Raw genomic sequence first — 16,490 nt, 5'->3', positions numbered from 1 at the left:
CACATTAAATATGTCCATGTCAGATTTTCTAAAATTATTCCATACTATGATTTTGAGGTGACTATTCGGTTAAGAAATGTAATGATATTAAAAAAGAGGTGAAAAATAGAGATTTCTCATGTTTTTCTTCTCTTGTGTGCATGTGGGATAGTTTTACTTTCATTTCTTGTGTGCTAGACCAGTTCTTTCTTATTGATGACACAACCACTTATAATAATGATGCATATAAAATATTATAGTCATTGGTACCCTTTCACTTAACAATCATGCCACCTTAATGAGGTCGACCAAGTGCATTTTTATTCACTTTTTGCATTTTCTCAATAAGGCACTCAAATCGAGGTTTCTTCATTTTCTTTTTTGGGTGTGGGGGGGGAGTTGGGTGGGGTACATTAAGAGGGGTTGCCAAAAGCTGATGGGCGGCCAACATGCTTTTATTATAATTCCTTCCATGCATGCTTTGGCCCATGCAAAGATAATTATGAAAATTACTATATTTAACTTTCCTCATAACTCTACCCTTCAATATCAATGACAATATTTTCCAACATGTTTGTTGTACTCTTCATGTTGCAAATGCTAAATAAATTGAAATGGCTTAAGTGACTCTATATGCATTTGAAGCAAGGGACTCATTTAACCCCAAGTTGTGCATAGAAGGGTTGTTAGGGAATTTCTATAAGCACAAACTAAGGATGGAAGATATATGAGCTAACTGCACAAATGAATATGAAGTCTAATGAAGTTATTCATACCTCTATGCTCATCAAATGAAGATCGAATGAATTGCAAAAATGTCATATGAAGTGAGATGATGGCAAAGTTCTTGAGCTTGCCTATGGTCAAAAAAAAAAAAAAAAAAAACCATTCTCCAAAATGGATTGGAACACTGAAGCACTCAAGACTACAAAGGATAAAATGAACAAATTAGTTGAGAGGAATGAAAGATATTTGAAGGAAAAGAAGAAGCAACTTAATCTAGAGATGGGAGAATCTTTAGAGGGTAAGGTGAAGTAAGAAGAGTAGCAGCAAGAACAATAACAAGAAGCACCTCACAAAGAAATAAACACAATGGAATACAAAGAACTTTAAACAACAATTAAAGAAAGGAAGAAGAAGAAGCCAAAAATTGACTTTTTGTATCGAAGGTTGACTCAAAAAGGATGTCCCCCACAAGTCCCAATAGTCTCTCTCATCCCAAGGCCCCTACATGCCATACAAACTAAAGATGATGAAAAACCTCCAAATATGTCACCAATTTGGGCCTTGGATGCTTTGAAGTACAAAAGCCCCAAATTGCTCATAAACAAGCCTCAAAACTAGGGTCTCTCAATAAACTACCTTCCACACCTTTCTAGGATAAATTGAGGGTGGATACACCATTCATTTGATGTTACTAGACTCCTCAAACCATAAAATGTATGCCACCTTCAAGCAGATCTCTCACTGCTACTCCCAACCATCCACTTCCATTAACCCTTCTGCTACTCTTCTCGGTGATCACCAATCAAATACCTTTCATTTGCACATTAAAAGTTAGAAATTATATTGTACATATCAAGAATCAATCAATCCATGAGAATCAAATTTTTATCATTCATGAAGTGATGATCTTTCCATTAAATTAGATCAAAATTGTGAAGAAATCACTGTGTTACTCGGGATAGTTAGCCCTGTTCTTGTAATCAATCTATTAAACCAACTTCAAAATGTGAAAAATAGAGATAAAGTGGTATTAAAAAAGAGGTGACCATTCAATTAAGCATTCAAAAAGATATTAAAACCAACTTCTCAAGGTGATCATTCAGTTAAGCAATAAAATGATATTAAAAAAGAGATGCAAAATAGAGATTCAAATACCAAATCTTCTCATAGAAAAAAAAAAAAACTATCAAGTGTAGATATATTGACCATAGTAGAAATATATTTCTTCTCTTGTGTGCATGTGGGATAGTTTTACTTTTGTTTCTTGTGTGCTAGACCGGTTCTAATGCAGAGTAAGCACAAGGAAGTAAAAATCAAACAACCTTCTACCACCCAAACCTTCAAACTCCACAAAGGGCTAAGCAAGGGTTATGATTCACTTTCAAAAGGATGCTACTTTGATATTAAAACTCTTCGATAGGTTTACAAACCCAACTCTTCGAAAAAAGACAAGAATCCAACTTCTTCCTACTTGGTTCAACAATGGCCTACTACCCCCCAACTTGGCAAAAGTGGGTTTATGGTGTTCCCAACCTTTCTAACACCAATGATGGCTTGAGGAAATATTAACATGACCAAAACAAGGCAAATCACTAATTTAACCTAGTGCGAACAACCCACAAAACAAAATGTAGCATTTGACCTACTAGGCAATTAGGCCTCTTAGTTCAGTTTTTCAGCAATAACTCAAAACTCTTCCAAAGGACCAGGCAAACAAAGTATAGTTTTAGACACCCTTTTTCAAGTATTAAGAGATTTCAAAGTCTTAAGGCTCCACTCCACTCCAGCATACCTTAACCCAAACCATGCACTTAGGCCTAATTATCAATTTTAGGCATGGTCTACAAGGAAATGGCCAAGAGATGGGTTCATGGAATCAAACTACCAACTTCAGAGTGTTCTTCTAACCCAAACAAAGATGTTTTGCCTTCACACCGAGTCCCCTACTTCCTTTAAACACATTACTTCATCAATTTGCATAAAATTTGGTCTAATACATGAAGGATATTAGACCTAGGGCTTGCTCCTAAAAATATCTGCTGCAACCTCCTACTTTAGGGCTTTTGAAGTATGAAAGTACATCACCTTAACTTGCTCCCTAGCCATTTGGCACAAATTCCAATGATGGGATCTCAAGTTAGGGCCATTTCTTTGGCCAAACCCTTTTTGAGGGTTTCATAGGGTAGTGGTCAAGAAAATTCAATATCTTGAGTTCCTTGATTGCTAGAAACTTGAAGCCAATTCCAATGCTTAACAAATTAGTAGGTCTAGCTATCCAGTACAAAAAAGTTCACTTCCCAATCATGTAAGGTTGTACTATACAGAAAAATCAATAAAACTCATCCTGAAACAGTAGATTTTATTGATTCCAAAGAGCAAGTACATATGTTTCTTCATGTATCTCTCCCCTCAGGTGTTTAGAGCATTTATAGGCCATTACAAATCGGTAGAACCACCCCATGGTAGTTTTAGCCATTAGGAGTGGTTTTTTTGAAAAAGTTGTCAATTTTTTGCAATTTTTCCCATTTTGACAAACCTTCTTCCTAATTCAATTCTAACCATTCCCAAATGTTTTTCTAAGACTCAAAACACCTAAACTACCCTAACAAACATAAAATAAACCAAAATTCCACCTTTTGGATGAAATGATGCCCAGGTTTATATTGACATCTTGGGGTCTTGAATCCATTACATGGGTGGATGGCCTTAAGGAGATTTCTTAATCAATCCTAAGGCCTTATTACATTGAACAAAACAAACACTTTAATTAGGTGTAATAAAAGACTCAATTGTAAGGTACGATGGCACTTTGGTGTGGTTATAAGCCAAGTGACCATTTGTAACCAAGGAGTCATAATAGGTGTGATTTTGAGTATTTTAATGATTTTAGGATGTTTTAGGTGGATTCAAGTTATTAAGACACCTTTGGAATATAGGTTTGCAAAAATTGCAAAAAAATGCAAGAACGTTGCAAAATGCAAAAGTTGCTAAAATAACAATTTTTGCAATAATAATTTTCAATTTGAAAAGGAGGTTGTATGGTGTTCCAACCATCCAAATGGAAGTTATAACTATTTTAAGGCATGTATTTAAGATCCCCACACATGAGAAAGGTCATTGTATAGATGGTGGATAGCATTGGTGAATAAAAAACTCAGATTTTCTACCTTTTTTACTATTTTTTCAATTTTGTACAACTTATACAGATTTTTGATGGTACAAATCTTATATGGTTGGATAGAGAGTTGAGTCAGGATTCCATTTAAATTGGTTTGAAGTCATTATCTTATATACAACAAAATTTATATTAGTTTTAGTGCAGGTAGGTTAGATTTACTCCAAATTTGAGGGTTTCAGCAAGATGGCCTCCTAACTTGCAAACCCACTATGGCATTTCAATGCCACTTTGTGGAATGAAAGTTAGGAGAGGGGTCTTTAAGATGGCAGATATTCAGGACTATAGGGGCATGACACCTATTTTTACCAGCAAGCCCTATACTGAACATAATCTTATGTCTAGTCTAGATTTGAAGGAAAAAGAAGGATCAGACTCCCAAACTGATTAATCTGAACTAGGTGAAGGGTTTAGAAGGACAATTTGGATGTGTAGAAGAGATCCAAGGGGTTGAACAAAGTCTATGAACCCATTTGTTTGTGTTTAACTTGTAACCCAGCCTAAACTGGCCATTTAGGACTATGACACAAAGTGGCATAACTTGATGCTGGCGCTGAGTTGGTGATTGATCTTTTGGAATCTCTTAGGGGATGTTGAATAGTGTTTAAAAGTGAAAAAATAGTGGGGGTTACTTTGCATGATTTGGGATTTTGACTGTGAAAACTAGGATCAACCCTAGTAGGAATGCTAGTAACTATTTTGTAAATTGATTGTTGGGTATTGGAAAACTTTGAAGTTTGGTGTTTCTTGCTACATTAAGTCCATAGAAACCATTTCTATCAGAAAATTTGAGTGTTGAAACCATCCAAGAAGAATTTTCCATTGTAGGCCTATTGGTAATAGGAAGTCCCTAAGTGTTGTAGTTGATCCAAGTTGTTTGAATACCCTAGGTTTGAGGGTTGGGTCCATAGAGTGGAGTCCACTTGCAAGGTAGAGTCTATCTTGTTGAGAGCCCATTGGATCAGTCATTAATCATGGAAGAAGGCCAAGTCTCTGAACCCATTTTCTCATACTTCCTTTGTAACCCAACCTAATCTGGCCAATTAGGTCTATGACTCAAAGTGGGTGTAAGTTGGTATTGGAACAGAGTCTAAGTTTGGTCTTTTGGAATCCCTAAGATGTGGTTGAAGGGTGTCTAAATAAGTGAAAAGATAGTGTGGTCCTTTGTAAGGTTTGGGAGTTTGACTGAGAAAGCTAAGATTAGCCCTATTAGGAATGCTGGTAACAATTATGCAAATCAGTTTTTGGGTGTTGGAGAACTTCAAAGTTTGGATTTTCTTATTGGATTAGGTCCATAGAAACCTTTTCTATCAGGAAAGTTGAGTTCTAAACCCATTTAGGAAGAATTTTCCTTTTAGGCCTATTTGCCAGTACAAAGTTGCCAACTGCCAAATCTCTCTCACCTTTCGTCATGGGATCGAATTGTCTACTCTGTTAGCTCCAAGTATCTGGGTAAACCTTATTCCCAACCTTGTCCTATCCTCTTCAGTGCTCGAATGTTATCGAGCACGCTGAACCAGAATGTCCCTAAGGATCACTAAATGCCATAGGGCTGCGATCTTTGACAGGGCATATCTTAGAGCTCGTGCAAGGTATGGATGTGATTCTAGTTCCTCTAGGACCATGTTACTGAGACCTACAATAACCTCTCTCACTTTTTGGAGATCAAACTCCATTTTGATTTTGTGATGCCATCTTGGGTGATGCTAAAACTTGTAGTGTTGGCCAGTACAAAGTTGCCAACTACCAAATCTCTCTCACCTTTCGTTGTGGGATCAAACTATCTACTTTGTTAGCTCTAGGTGGCCAGGTAAACCCTATCCCCAACCTAATCCCATCTCGTTTAGCGCTCAAACATTCTCAGACACACCTAACCAAAATGTCCCTAAGGGTCACTAAATGCCATAGGGCTGCGATCTTTGACGAGACATATCCCAGAGATCATGCGAGGTATGGATGCGATTCTAGTTCCTATAGAACCATTTTGTGAAGACCTACAATAACCTCTCTCACTTTTTGGAGATCACGCTCTATTTTGATTTTGCAATGCCATCTCGAGTGATGCTGAAACTTGTAGTGTTGGCTAGTACAAAGTTGCCAATTGCCAAATCTCTCTCACCTTTCATCGTGGGATCAAACTGTCTGCTCCATTAGCTCTGGGTGGCCAAGTAAACTCTATCCCCAACCTCATCTTGTCTTGTTTAGCACTCAAACGTTCTCAAGCATGCCCAACCAAAAGGTCCCTAAGGGTCACTAAATGCCATAGGGCGGTGATCTTTGATGGGGTATATCTCGGAGCTCGTGCATGGTATGGATGCGATTCTAGTTCCTATAGGACTACGTTGTGAATACCTACAATAACCTCTCTCACTTTTTGGAGATCTTACTCCATTTTTATTTTATAGCGCCATCTTGGGTGATGTTGAAAATTGTAGTGTTGGCCAATACAAAGGTGCCAACTGCCAAATCTCTCTCACCTTTTGTTGTGGGATTGAACTGTCTGCTTCATTAGCTTTAGGTGGCTAGGTAAACTTTATCCCTAACCTTTTCTTGTCCCCTTCAGTGCTCAAATGTTCTTGGGCATGCCGAACCGAAACGTCCCTAAGGGTCACTAAATGCCATAGGGCTACGATCTTTGACAGGGCATATCTCAGAGCTCGTGTAAGGTATGGATACGATTCTAGTTCCTATAGGACTGTGTTTCTGAGACCTACAATAACCTCTCTTACTTTTTAGAGATCACACTCTATTTTGATTTTGCGACGCCATCTCGGGTGATGCTGAAACTTGTAGTGTTGGCCAGTACAAAGTTGCCAACTGCCAAATCTCTCTCACCTTTCATCGTGGGATTGAACTATCTACTCTGTTAGCTCTGGGTGGCCGAGTAAACCCTATCCCCAACCTCATCCCATCTCGTTCAGCACTCAAACATTCTCGGGCACGCCCAACTGGAATGTCCCTAAGGGTCACTAAATGCCATAGGGCTGCGATCTTTGATAGGGCATATCTCAGAGCTCGTGTGAGGTATGGATGCGATTCTAGTTCCTATATGAGCATATTGTAGATACCTACAGTAACCTCTCTCACTTTTTGGAGATCTTACTTTGTTTTTATTTTGCGATGCCATCTCGGGTGATGTTGAAACTTGTAGTGTTGGCTAGTACAAAGTTGCCAACTGCCAAATCTCTCTCACCTTTCCTCCTAGGATCGAACTATCTATTCTGCTAGCTCTAGGTGGCTAGGTAAACATTAGCCCCAACCTCTTCCCATCCTATTGAGCGCTCAAACGTTATGAAGTACTGAGGATCCCAAGTATCTATTGCTATTATTAATTTGGGTGTCACTATATGATCTAGAATGTTATGAAGTACTGAAGCATATAGTAACTTCTCCTATGTCTCTAGAAAATGTAGCATAGGTTCAGGGTCCCTTGGCTCCTAGGAATTTGTAGTAGCTATTCTTAGTAATATAAGATTAACTTCAATGAAGAGTTGAGTGTAAGGAGTTGAAGAAGCAAGTTTTGCTTTTGTGTAAATCCCAAAATCACGAGGCTCATTCCCTTGCATAATCCTTTGCCACAATGGCATTACCTCTAAATCATGCAAAGGATGTTGATGTGGTTCCTAACCTTGAAACACTCTTATAAACAATGCCAAAGCTAAAAATTATGCATAATAGAGAACATCTTATCTAGTGTACTACAAGATTGAGTAATTCTACCTATAAAATTCTATCTTCTATAAGGTACAACATTGACCAATTGTGCATATAGGGAAATATATGCATTGGAATACATGCAAGTGCCCATTACAATTGGTATTCTATGATGGCAGATCTAACATATGGAATTAATGAAACCTTGAGAATCCTATTAGGCTCTACATCATAACTAAACCTTGAGAATCCTCTTCTAGCTCTACATCATAACTACACCTTGGAATTAATGTAATGTATTATTTTCAGTTTCAGATTTGTTATATGTTTGTAGTAATAATTTATGATAAACGTTTAGATGCATAACATAGAAGGCAAGCTTTAAACATGAACAAGAAGATCATAAATCAATATGACAATGACATAAATTGCAAATGATAAATTTTTGGCTATATGTAATAATTTATGTTTTGAATTGAAATTTTGTTTTGAATCTTGAAATATGATTATTTATAATATATATATATATATATATATATATATATATATATATATATATATATATATATATATATATATATATATTGATGCAAAGTTTCTCAGTGGAAGGATACAATTCGTTTACCCTTTAGGCAACTAGGTTTAAATCACAAACAATCTCCTTGAGGATGAAGGACACAAGGTCCCTACCAGGACCCAAGGAGGTGACATATGCATACAGAGGAGGAATGAAGACCTAATAAGTAACCATGAAGGCATTTAATGTTGTATCATGGCCTTTGAGCCATTGAAATGTACTTGGAATGTTAAAAAGTACAAATAATGTAATAAATTGCCATAAAGAGGCCTAAATGGCTAAAAAGTTAAAATATGGGATAAGGAAGTCATTTCATGTAATGCAATAGTCCATGGGGAATATTTGGGTCCTAGGAGGGTTTTATGAGGTCATTAAGTCATAAGTTGCATAGCAAATGCAAGAAAGTCAATGTAATTGCCAAAATATGTGAAGTTGTCATAATGTTACTAATAAGCCAAACATAGCAATCTAGTGGAGTCTAAGAGGTTAAGTTGAGGTCTATAAGTATTTTAGGCATTAGTAAGTCAATTATTGGTGATCTTAAAGGTATTAAAAATCCTAAGTCATAAAAGGTCAAAATGAGAAACAAATTAGTAAAGCTTTGTTAATAAAGAGTTATTAAAACTGTCTAAAACTGTCACAGAACAGTTAGACTGTTTTAGTCGATCCAAGGGAAGTTGTAGGAGTTTTGGGGAAGAGAAAAGTTGATAAAAGGAAGGTCTTTTGAGTGTTTTGGGAGCTGGTCGAAGATCTCAAGAGAATTTTGAAGAATCAATAACATTTCATTTTTTTTTTTTGTCATTTCTGACTGTTACATAACAGTGACTGTTGCATTTTTTGTAGTTTTAAAGTTTAAACAAGTTACTTTGCCTCTTAAGCTTTTGTATTGGAATATTAATGATTTAGAAGGTCTTTTTTATGTTCTCCTAAGATCTCTTTGCCATTACAGACAAGTCAGCTTGCAGAGTTCTTTGTAATAGTGCAGAATACATCACTATCTATCTCTGTCACATGACAGTCCTTTAGTGTTTTGAGGCTAGATTAATGGATTTACCCCTCCCACTATCTGTGATGTAGATGTAACTTGTAGGAGAGGGTGTTACAATTTTAATGAATGTATATATGATGATTTTGTGTGTAGGGTAAGAGTTTTGACAGAGAGAAAGAACCAAAGACTGGCTGGGCAGTGAAGAGCATGGGCATGGGTGACTGCCCCAAGTAGAGGAGTAAGAGTTTTCTCCAAAAAAGGATAAGTTTTATGTTTGATATAATTTATTGGGATGATTTTAAGTATGTTTGATCCATTTACAAGCTCTAGAAAGATTGGGAGATGAGTTTTTGGGAAAGCCTTAGGGTAAATGGCCTAGAAGTGAGGGTTTGGTGAAAGGGGATGTAGAAATGCTAGAGTGACCAAATTTTTTTTGAAATAGTTTCATTTGAGTCATATTAAAAGACTTTTTAAGGTTGTTAAGGTTCCAGAAAATAAGGGGATATGAGTTGCTTTGTAAATGACCACTAATTAGGCCTAATTGTGTAACTGAGATAGCAAGATTTCAGAGACAATTTCCAAAACAACTATAGTTGAAATTTTGGTATGTTTTATAAGGGGATAAATTTTATCTATAAAACCAAAGGGTTTAGGAAGGTCAATGGAAAATTTTGGAGAAAACTAAGAATTATTGTCTGGCAAGGGCTAGTCGAGTCAAGCCTAAAATAGGCAAAATTGGGAAAGTTAAGAGATGAGTTTTTGAGAGGTTGCATGGAGTTGGAACATGTTAGATGGGATTTTTTGAGATGACCCAAGGTGTTGGGGTCATGGTGTGAAGCCTAGGATGGGTTTTGGTATGTTGGAGGCACTAGGGTACACTAGGTTCATATGTAGCAACGTGGGTGTTTTGAAGACAAATTGAAGAACTGAGTTATAACCTCTTAGATATGGTTTTGGAAAGGTATTAACAAGTAAAAGACCTCCTCTTGAACCCTAGTAGAGTTATATTCCTTGGGGGTAGATTCCAAGAGTACAAAGGAATCCCAGAGTTGAGTTGTGATTCCTAAGTGAATAGTGGGAGGCTCTGCATTAGGTGCAGGGCTTAGGACCCCTTCTAGGGACTATTTAAACACCAAATCCACCTTTAGTTAGTTGATTTCCTTTTCCTACAACTCTAACAACTCAAATTCCTACAATTTAGGACCAAATACATGCAAATATTTAGCCTAGGGCTTGCAAGTAAAATTACCTTCCCTTGGTTTTTCAACTCCAACTTTTTGAATCTATAAGAACACTCCTAGAGCTTTCATTTTCATTGGGTTTTGTTCCATTTGAACCATACAGTTTAAAGCTATAGGTCTATTTGCACAAAACCCTCTTGAACCTAGGGTTTCTGGATTGATTTTAGAAAAAATGATATAACTTTGCTTAGAAATCACCAATAAACCTTATATCAAGTGCATAGGATAGAGGAATAAAAAATTTTCTCCTTTGACCATTCAACCTCCTATCCCAATCTGTACAACACATGTGGAAGTGAGAATGCAGCAATTCTGAGCCAAAAAACCAGTAAATTTTATTAAAACTTGCAAAAATTCGTACATCAGACCAACCTATTCTTTTGGGAGGGTTGGGCATTACATTTATATGCTTGCTTGATCGATTAACTACCATAGAAATAGTTGGAATCGGTTCAAACTTATTCCTCCCTAATTAGCAACTTTTGACAAAAAATTGCTTGCAACTTTTGTTGCATTTTTGCAATTTTCAAACCAAGAAGTCCTAAGACTTTCAAACCTACCTAAGACTTACCTAAACCTATTCTAAGGTCTTTTCAACCTTCTTTGGAGTATATTCCTTATTCTAAACCTATTTTTTCCCTTATAGGTCTCTAAGGATTCATGGTTTATATGAACACCAAATGAACCTTGAACCTTTACAAATGGGCTTGTTATGACATGATCTTATTCCTAATACCTAAAAACCTTATCAAATTGTTGAAGAGACACCTAGAAAGGTGGTATGATGTAGAGTCCTTGAAAATGCTTCATGAAGACCTTGAGTGCCTTGAGTACCCTGCACCATATATATATATATATATATATATATATATATATATATATATATATATATATATATATATATATATATATATATATGTTATTTAAAAAGTAAAATAGACTAGTAGTAAATTTAACTTGCTTGTAAGTTTTGTGGCCTGTCTACACCTAAAGAATCAAAGCATCACAAGTCTCAATTTCAATAACCACAATATTACAAGAAATCCATCTAGTAATCTAAGAAATCTAGAGAGTAATTCTTCCTTGTATCCCCTTGACAGGGAACCTAAGAGATCACATAACTAATAAGGGTAAAAGTGGAATAAATTTTATTCTATTTTTAACAAAAAATTGAAGCACATACATTTTATTTTCAATTCTTCTAACATTAAATATTTTGATATATCTCATTGATTAAATATATGAATATTCTATATTAACTCAACAACCAAGTTCTTATAGGCTCCCAAACATCACTAGACTAGAAATGCATACATAAGTTCCCATGAGTAAAAACCATCATAAATATATGAACTAGATTTCATTATATATAATTGAATCCATTATTACAATTAGATAGCGCAAAAATCACATAAGTATACCAAGGAAAATCATCTTGATATACCCATTCTTCTTTATTGCAACTACGCATGTGTACATATACATATTACAAGGAGCAAGTAATCATTATATATAATGTTTTCATATACTTCTGACATTTTTCTCCTCCAACATGATCTCTATACAAAATGGATACATAAGTATTATATCATAGTCATGATACAAAAATATGATGTTGCAACATCTAGTCACACACAAAAAAAGATGCAAAATTGGAATGTGTGAAAGATCATCCAAGGCTCTTGAAAAACTCTGGAAAAATACTAAATGGATAAAAGATTTTCCACCCAACCATGGAAGCTTACTGCCCCACTCCCCTGAGCTAGGAGATAACACAAGGCCCCACACCAAGTTCAAACATAAGCAAGGGGATAAAATAGCTATTTTAACACTGATAAAGTTTATTGCTAATCAATATTGTATCAAAAATTCTAACTGATTAGGTATTGAATTAAACTTGATAAACAAATGATAGAGAAGGAAAACTTTAAACATGAACAAGATCATAAATCATATGACAATGACATATTGGAAATGATAAACTTATGCTTGAACAATGATAAAGTTTATTGTTAATCAATATTCTATCAAAGTTTCAAACTAATTAGGTATTGAATTTAATGCCATACATGAACATATCTAATTTAATGTCATACATGAACATATCTAATTTAATGTCATACACGAACATATCTAATTTAATGTCATACATGAACAAACATATAATATAAAATGATAACCAATAATGTCATGTACATTAACAAACACATAATATATTATGATAACCAATAATGGCATACATGAACAAACATATCATATATTAACCAATAATGTCATAAGTCTAATAATGTCATGCATCAAATAAATGTCATACGTCAAATATAAAATGCCATATATACATCAAATGTATATCAAATATGTCCATTGACATAAAATCCAACATATATGTATGTTTATGCCTATACATGTACATGTCTATCAACTATATCTTCTCCTTCCCACAAGGGGAAGGAAACAAATCTCTAGAGGCCTTTGGTCATTGTGTGGAGGGAGACAGTGGCGATGATGGGGTCCTCCTCACACACTCGCTTGTCCTCTTGTTGAGGCTCTTCTCTAACTCAAACTGATACAAACAAAGTAGAAATGAATGAATAATTATTATACATTGAAATCAAATATATATACACACAAAATTAATTATTTTCCTACCGCCATCATATAGTCGCTCTGCAAGTCCACCTCGAACGCTTGTGGATGATCAGGTGTGACAAGACCCTACAACAATTGAATCAATATAATCACTTATAAATAACATTATAAATTTCAATACTAACTATTATGAACCACAACTGAAACCAAGAAAATTCTTTCATACCTCAGTCAATGGATGTGAACTAGCCATAGCTGCAGCCACTCCATGATTGACGGACTATCGAAGATGAGGATGAGTGTTTGATGTCATGAGCTACATGTCATACAATACACATTACATGTAACATGAAAAATGAAAGAAATATAATCAAATGAATTAAATTAACATGAAACAAATGTACCTCTATGAAGCTCGTATGATGTCTATGTTTCGAGTTCGTAGTAAATGTCAACGGTCCTGTAGAGAACTGATGCACATGCATAATTTTTATTGTCAATCCTTAATATTATAACTTAATAAATATATGTATTACTTTAAATCTTTAAATCAATACATACCTCTAGACTTGTGGACGGGGCAAAAAATGGGACCGGGGGATCGCTACTAGGCTCGCCAGCACTCTGACCCTGAATTTTGAACAATGTCAATAGATGTTAATTAATTAATCATTCACTATACATATGAAATGTGATCAATTTAGTAAATTATAATTGTAATTTACCTATGTGTCAATACCAAATGTGATATTCAAGAACTGATCAGTGATGAGCCCATCATCTGCACCATCTCCAGCATGAGTGCCAAATGTGCATAAGGATCTGTATGATGTGCACATGTGACCACGACACACTGAAGGCTCCCCCTCAACTAATGGACTCGTGCAATGGATGAGGGTCTGTGTCAAAGCATTAATGGTCCCTAGAGCGTTGGCCTCTACATGTTCCTTCACAACTAAAGGAATAGTCACATGCTCACCTTGTGGCTTGACCACAGGTATCCTAACTACATTAGGGTCATGATGTGCTCCCAGCCTCTCAAATGATGACCCCCTACCTCTACCTTGGGAGTCAAATATATCAAAATAATTGGGGATCTCCCCAAGGACAAACTCACAATACAATTTCTTTAAAAAATACATTGGGACCTCATGATTGTTGCAAGGAGGGGCATCAAAATATATCCCAAAAATTATTTCTAATAGCATCATGTATGCACCAATGGATGGGAAACTGTTTAGTACCCTCTCTAACAATATTTTGTTCATCGAGTTTTCTAAATAATGCACATATTCTACCTTTTGGTATTTTTTTTAACATCTTGATATGATAATTTATTTGCATAAAATCTTTTTTGTTCATCCCTCTTAACCCACCAAACATCTAACTGACCACTAACTGAAGCTATCTGGGTCTTAATGGATTCGAGGGACGATTCCAATTGAGCCCTCATTTGATTGGTTTGTCCAGATTCTTTCAACCGACCAATGAGTCCTTCTAATTTAGTTTTGCCTCTTTCTATTTCATTTATTATACATTTCTTGTGTGCTAGGCAGAGGTCTTGCAATTGGTTCAGGATGCAAAATTTGTTGTTCTTCTTGGGGAGGGTTTTGGTTTTGATTTTCTTGAGTGTTTTGAGCTTCTTGGAGATTTGCCGGTTGATTATTGACATTTCCTGATAAAAAATAAATTGAAATCTAAATAAATAAACAAATCTAAAGAAAAATTGTAAAAACCCTACAAAAAAGTATAAAAAACATATCAAACAATGCAAAATGAAATTTAGATCACATATGGCGTGCTCGTGATCTCGTATTTCGTTGGTGAGGAGGCATATTGGCAAGGTGGGTGGTGAAAAGTTTGATTTTCTCCAATTCATGTACGTGCTACTATGAGGAGAGGTTAAAAAAAGAGTTAAAATGAACGGGTTGCGGGTATGCAACCCACTTATAACATTTTTTTATTTTAAAAGTGCATATGCGCTATTGAAATTGAAAAAAAAAAAAGGTTGTCACCTTTTTGGCACCACAACTTGGTGCACATACCCATAGGCATAGTGAATTTTTCTTGATCTTCAATAATCTCATTAGAAGTATTGGAAGTGGTGTCTTCATAATGCTTGAGAGATGGAAAAGACACAATATATGGAGGAGTGAGATCTTGAAGGAGATGAAGTGATTCTTGGTCTTGATATTTCTTGACATTTATATCTTTAGCTTTTTGAGAGTCCTCTTGACATGGATCCACTTCTAAGGAAAAGGAAAAATGTAAAATTTACATGATAGGATCTTGAAGAGATGGTAAAGGATTAGAAAGAGAGGGCATAGTAGGCATAACGCCACATAAAGATTGAGAATATTTAGTCTTAGTAGCATGGAAATGGTTTGCAACCAAGTGAATATTAGCTTGAGTTTCTTTTATAGGTAGCCCTTAAGGGTAGGCATAATCAATATAGAAAGTATTAAGTTCCTTGTTTGATGGAGGCATGTTCAAATTCTTCGAAGTTTTAGTTCATGAGTTTTGGAAGAAGTGGATGTGTCAAGAAGACCATCACTAGACATAGGTTCATCAATCTGATCTTACTCAAGAGTAGCATCTTCGTCACATGATTCAATAGGGGTTATAACATCAACAATCCCATCATCAATAAGATCTTGGATTTTATCTTTCAACTCAATACAATCTTCAGTTTTATGACCTTTGTTTCTATGGTAATTGCAAAAGTGATCATCTCTCCAGCATGGAGGTTTTACCATGGGTTCATAAGGTCTAGAGTTTGGTAAATTGATGATCTTGTTTGCAAGTAAGGTCTTGATCACCACATAATATGAGTCTCCCAAAGGGTAAAATCACATTTAGCTCTAGGTGCCCAAAATCTTCCTCTAGAGTTATTTGATTTGTTTGATTCATAGATAGAGTGTGTAGACCTATAAGAAGAAGGTGAATGTGGCCTTGAAGAAAATGACTTATATGTGTGGAGAGGGATTAAAGGAAGTTCATGTGATGATGTCATTATTTTCTCTACCATTTTTAAAAATTGAGTGTGATTTTATCATGTCCTTAGTGAGTCTAAGGTAAATAGGATCATCTATCTCTGCTAGCTTGTTATATGTAGCATGCATGCATTGTAATTTCCTAGTGAGATCAAGCAATTAAGTATCATCTAAGAGGTGGTTGAAATTTGGAAGAAAAAAGGTTTAGAGCCCATAGTGGTAGATAGAAAGTCAAGCATGAAGGAGACTAGAGGAAGCTAATAAGGTGACACGAGATAACTTGATGTCCAAACTAAAGAGGTAGAGTGCTCACTTGTCAAAGTAGAGATAGCAATGAAAGAGTGACTTGTCAAGAAAAGTGTTCAAGCAATTTACAACACTAGTTAATCAATTCAAGAGCTAGGAAAGAAGCCAAATAACCAAGAAGATAGAGAAATCAAGATGAGAACTGAATAACTTTCTCAATCAAAGAAAGAAATCAAGAGATCAAGATAACCCTTTCAACCAAAAAGAAGGTCCTAGTATGTTAACATAGACAAATAAGGTGGAAAAGACCTAGATGCTAAGA

The sequence above is a fragment of the Cupressus sempervirens genome, chromosome 10 (assembly GCF_028749045.1).
Source record: "Cupressus sempervirens isolate cs-2001-9-10 chromosome 10, ASM2874904v1, whole genome shotgun sequence".
Lineage (NCBI taxonomy): Eukaryota > Viridiplantae > Streptophyta > Pinopsida > Cupressales > Cupressaceae > Cupressus > Cupressus sempervirens.
This window is presented reverse-complemented; position numbering follows the sequence as displayed.